The sequence below is a fragment of the Oreochromis niloticus genome, linkage group LG14 (genome assembly GCF_001858045.2).
Source record: "Oreochromis niloticus isolate F11D_XX linkage group LG14, O_niloticus_UMD_NMBU, whole genome shotgun sequence".
NCBI lineage: Eukaryota > Metazoa > Chordata > Actinopteri > Cichliformes > Cichlidae > Oreochromis > Oreochromis niloticus.
In genome coordinates, this window is record NC_031979.2 from 40,062,168 (window position 1) to 40,068,167 (window position 6,000).

Below are 6,000 nucleotides of genomic sequence, written 5' to 3' on the forward strand. Positions count from 1 at the left end.
TTCTAAAAGAGAGATTTATTTGCTTAAGGTATTCCATCCATCCATCCATCCATCCATCCATCCATCCATCCATCCATCTTCTTCGGCTTATCTGGGGCCGTTGTGGGGGCAGCAGCCCAAGCAGAGAAGCCCAGACCCCCCCTCTCCCCAGCCATCTCCTCCAGATTGTCCAGGCGAACACCAAGTCGTTCCTAGGCCAGCCGAGAGATACAATCTGTCCAGCGTGTCCTGGGTCTGCCCCGGGATCTCCTCCCGGTGGGACATACTCGGAACACCTCACCCAGGAGGCGCCCAGGAGGCATCCTTGTCAAATCCCCGAACCACCTCAACTGGCTCCTTTTGATGTGGAGGAGCAGCGGCTCTACTCTGATCCCCTCCCAGATGGCCGGACTTCTCACCCTATTTCTAAGGGAGAGGCCAGCCACCCTTTGCAGGAAGCCCATTTCCACCGCTTGTATCCGCAATCTCGCTCTTTTGGTCACTGCCCACAGCTCGTGACCATAGGTGAGAGTAGGGATGTAGATTGACCGGTAAATTGACAGCTTTGCTTTTACACTCAGCTCTCTCTTCACCATAACAGACCGGTAAACCAATCTGTCTGTCAATCTCAGACTCCCTTCTCCCATCACTCATGAACAAGACCCAGAGATACTTAAACTCCTCCACTTGGGGCAAGAACTAGTCCCTGATCCAGAGTGGGCACTCCACCCTTTTCCAGTTTAGGATCATGGCCTCAGATTTGGAGTTGCTGATTCTCATTCCCCCCGCTTCACACTTGGCTGCAAACCATTCCAAGGTGAGCTGGAGGCCATCACCCGATGAAGCAAACAGAACCACTTCATCCGTGAAAAGCAGAGATGAGATTCTGAGACCATCCAAGTGAAAGCCTTCCGCCACTTGGCTATGCCTAGAAATTATGTGAAAAATTATGAACAGAATCTGTGACAAAAGGCAGCCCTGGCGGAGCCCATCTTGTCCTGAAACACCCTCCACAGGACCCCCTGAGGGACACGGTTGAATGCCTTCTCCAAGTCCACAAAACACATGTAGAGTGGTTTTGGGCAAACTCCCATACACCCTCAAGTATCCTTGAGAGGATGAAGAGCTCATCCAGTGTTCCACGACAAGGATGAAAACCAAATTGTTCCTCCTGTATCCGAGGTTCTACTCTCTTCTCGAGCACCCTGGCATAGACCTTCCCAGGGAGGCTGAGGAGTGTGATTCCCCTCTAGTTGGAACACACCATCCGGTCCCCTTTCTTAAAGATGGGAACCAACACCCCGGTCTGCCAATCTAGGGATACTGCCTCTGATCTCCATGCAACATTGTAGAGGCATGTTAACCAAGACAGCCCAAAAATATCCAGAGCCTTCAGGAACTCAGGGTGGACCTCATTCACCCCAGGGGCTCTGGCATCAAAGAGTTGTTTAACTGCCTAAGTGACCTCGCCCCTCATCCTCTTCCTCTCCACCTCTGCTTCCTCCATGGAAGACGTGCCAGTGGGATTAAGGAGGTCCTCGAAGTATTCCTTCCACCGCCCGACAATTTTCTAGGTTGAAGTCAGCAGCGCTCCACCCACACTATACACAGTGCAGGTAGAACACCGCTTTCCCCTCCTGAGTCACCTGACGGTTTGCCAGAATCTCTTCGAGGCAGTCCGTAAGTCTTTTTCCATGGCCTCTCCGAACTCCTCCCACACCCAAGTTTTTGCTTCAGCCACTGCCCGTGCTGCGTTCTGCTTGGCCTGTCGGTACCTATCAGCTGCCTCTGAAGTCCCACAGGCTAACCAAGGCGATAGGACTTTCTTCAGCACCCTCCAGTACCCCACCCAGGGATTCCAAGAAGGCTGGGTACTCTGAACCCCCACTTGGCAGATAAGCGCAGATGATGGTCAGGACCCATTCCCAGACCTGGAGGCGCAGGGAACAAACCCTCTCTTCAACTGGGAGAAACCCCAGCATACAGGCAACAAGCCGAGGGGATACCAGGATACCCACCCCAGCCCGCCGCCTCTCACCAGGGGCAACTCCAGACTGAGACAGAGTCCAGCCCCTCTCCAGCAGATTGGTTCCAGAGCCCAAGCCATGCGTTAAGGTGAGCCTGACTATATCTAGCCGGTACCGCTCAACCTCACGGACTAACTCAGGCTCCTTCCCCACCAGAGAGGTGACATTCCATGTCCCAATTGCCAGTCTTGGTAGGCGGTGATCGGTCTGCTCCTGGCCACCGCCAAGCTCACAATGCACCCAACCCCTACGGTGCCTCCTGCGGGTGTTGGGTGTACAGGAAGATGGGCCCATGTCCCTTTGTCGGGCTGTGCCCGGCCACCAGATGCTCACCCTCTGGCACCCTCCCTCCGCCTGGCTCCAGGGCAGGGCCCTGGTAACCCTATCCCGGGCACGGGGAACTGTTTCCTCTATGGTCTTGTCACAGGGGTCTTCTGAATCGCTCTTTGTCTGGTCTCTCACCCAGTACCAATTTGCCATGAGAGACCCTACCAGGGGGCAAAAAGCCCCCAGACTCGCCTCTGTCAGTGCGCCCCAGGGCAGCTGTGGCTACAATGTAGCTTGCCATCACCAGTGTGTGAATGTGTGTGTGAATGGGTGGATGACTGAATGTAGTGTAAAGCGCTTTGGGCTCCATAGGGACTAAGTAAAGCGCTATACAAATACAGGCCATTTAGAATCAGAATCAGAATCAGAAAGGGTTTTATTGCCAAATGTTGAGCAAGTTTACAACATTAGGAAATTGCTGCGGTACGTGCAAAACATACTGTCAGACAATGCTTAAACAAACATAAAAATTAAAATTAAAAGTGCATTTATAGCCCCTGGGATCCCTTGGACCCAAACCCCTACACCATGATAAGGTAGCGATTCGCGGAGGCGAAGGGGAAGTTATTCCAATTTAACTTCTCAACACTCCCACATCCAAACAGCAAACAAAAATGATCCTTTACTAGGCAGAAACAAAGACAACGCTGCCAACGACGAAGCTACCCCACACCTCGCATCACACTTTCTGCCCACCAGCCAACAACAGGCAGCAGGAACAATAGAATAGAATAGAACAGAATGCCTTTATTGTCACTATACAGTTGTACAATGAGATACAGAGCATCACCTACTCGGTGCAAACATGCTGGGGGGGGGGTACAGTTCTGCAGCGCTATATACATATGGACAGTATTAACAGAGGGAAAAAGATATATATATATAAAATGTACAAATATACAAGCCGGTTTTAAAAAAAAGTAATATGTAATAAATAGTGTTGTGTATATACAGTTGGGTTATTGCACATCGAATTGGTATTGCACAGTGGTGGTTCATAGAGGAAGTGGGAAGGAAAAAAAAATTGGGGGGGGGGGCTGTGTTATCGGTGCATGTGTGAATTCAGGGTGGTTATGGCTTTGGGGAAGAAACTGTTTTTGAGTCTGTGGGTTCTTGTGCTGATGCACCTGTAGCGCAGGCTGAACATGTTGAAGCCAGGGTGGGAGCTGTCCTTGATGATGTTCGCTGCTCTGCTGAGGCAGCGGGAGGAATAAATGTCCAACAGGGAGGAGAGGGGGCAGCCGATGATCTTCTGTGCTGTCTTGACCACACTCTGAAGCCTCACTCTATCCGCCTTGGTGCAGCTGCCGTACCATACCGTGATGCAGTAGGTTAGCAGGCTCTCAATGGACGAGCGGTAGAAGGTCAGCAGCAGGTCGGAGTTCAGCTTGTACTTTCTGAGGACTCTCAGGAAGTGCAGCCGCTGTTGGGCCTTCTTGACGAAGTTGTCTGTCCAGGAGATGTCAGCAGAGATGAGGACACCAAGGAACCAGAAGGTGTGGACCCTCTCCACACACTCCCCATAAAGGGGGGCTAAGTCAGTGCTGTGTCTCCTGAAGTCAACAATGAGCTCTTTGGTTTTCTTAGTGTTCAGTGTCAGGTTGTTTTCTGAACACCAGGCTGCCAGCTTCAGGACTTCCTCTCTGTAGGCTGCCTCGTCTCCCTTTGAGATGAGTCCAACTAACGTGGTGTCATCAGCAAACTTGATGATGAGAGTGTTGTTGTGAGTCGAACTGCAGTCGTGGGTGTAGAGAGAATACAGGAGCGGGCTCAGCACACAGCCCTGTGGGGAGCCGGTGCTCAGTGTGCGAGTGGAGGAGAGATGAGGGCCGAGTCTTCCAGTCTGGGGGCCGGTTTGTGAGAAAGTCCTTTATCCAGGCACATGTGAGAGGAGGGAGGCCAAGAGTGACCAGTTTGGTGATGAGGATGTCCGGGATGACTGTATCAAAGGCTGAGCTGTAGTCCACGAAGAGCATTCGGACGTAGCTCTGCCGCTGCTCTAGGTGACTCAACACAGCGTGGAGGGCTGTGGCGAGGGCGTCTTCTGTGGATCTGTTTGTGCGGTATGCAAACTGGTGGGGGTTGAATTCTGGGGGGAGGTAATCCTTGATGTGCTGAAGGACTAGTCTCTCAAAGCATTTCATGATTACCGGTGTGAGGGCCACAGGGCGGTAATCATTCAGGCTGGAGATGGGAGACTTCTTCGGCACTGGGATGATTGTGGCTGATTTTAGACAGGATGGGATGGCTGCCTGATCCAGTGAGAGGTTGAAGAGTCTGGTGAAGATAAGGGTGAGCTGGTGTGCGCATGCTCTTAGTACCTTGCCAGGTACTCCGTCTGGACCGCCCGCCTTCCTGGGGTTCACTGCTAGGAGCACACGTCTGACATCGTGCTCCGTTACAGTGAGTGGAGCGGTGCAGGAACCAGGTGAGGATGAGGATGGGAGCAGGGCTGAGGCAGATGAGTGCTGCTGTTGTGGTGTTTCAAAGCAGGCAAAGAAGGTGTTTATTTCCTCTGCCAGCTGCACACTCAGGTTTTCTGTTTTCGCAGTGCTGCCTCTGTGGTTGATGATGTCTTGCATTCCCTGCCACACCTCCCGTGTGTTGTTGCTGGACAGGTGGGACTCGATGTTCCTTTTGTGGTCTGACTTGGCTTTTTTAATCCCCCTTTTCAGGTCAGCTCGAGCAGCCTTGTACAGAGCTCTGTCACCTGACCTGAAGGCGGCATCATGGGCTTTGAGGAGTGAGCGGACCTCGCTGGTCATCCAGGGTTTTTGGTTTGGGAAAACCCGAATGTTTTTGTCCACTGTCACATTTGCAGTACAGAACTTGATGTAGTCCTGATCCTGTGAAGGTTTCCAGGTCCTGGTGTTCAAATATGTCCCAGTCTGTCCCTGTGAAGCAGAGTAGTTTGGAGAGAGCATTTTCAGGCCAGGTTGTAACAGTCTTTGTGGTGGGCCTGGCACTGCGTCTGAGGGGGGTGTAGGCTGGGGAGAGCAGGAGGGAGAGGTGGTTGGACTGACCGAGGTGGGGGAGGGGTATGGCTCTATATGCATGGTTGATGTTGGAGTAAACATGATCTAGAGTGTTTTCTCCTCTGGTGGGACATTTGACATGGTGATAGAACTTTGGGAGTACAGTCTTTATGTTGGTCTTATTAAAATCACCTGTAATTATGTGAACACCATCTGGGTGGGCCTGCTGCTGTTCGTTAACGGTGTTCAGCAGGATAGAGAGCGCCGTGTTTACGTTGGCATAGGGTGGAATGTACACAGCTGTGATGATCACTACTGTTAGCTCTCTCGGTAGAAAAAAAGGCCGGCATCTTACCGACATGTACTCGAGGTTCGGGGAGCAGTGACTGTTTATAATTGTCCCGTTGTTGCACCAGCTTTCATGCACGTAAATACAGAGCCCCCCCCCTGCTCTTACCGGAGTCCTTTGTCCTGTCCCAGCGGAGCAGAGTGTGGCCTGCTAGCTGCACGCTAGCATCGGGTATTCCCGGGTGAAGCCAGGTTTCGGTGATGATCAAGGCACAGCAGTCACGAACATAGCGATTTCCCACTAGTTGTAATTCCAGGTCATCCGTTTTTTGCTCGAGGGATCTGGCGTTGGAGAGATAGAGGCTCGGCAAAGGTGGCTTGTGTGGTTTGTTTTTTAGCCTCAG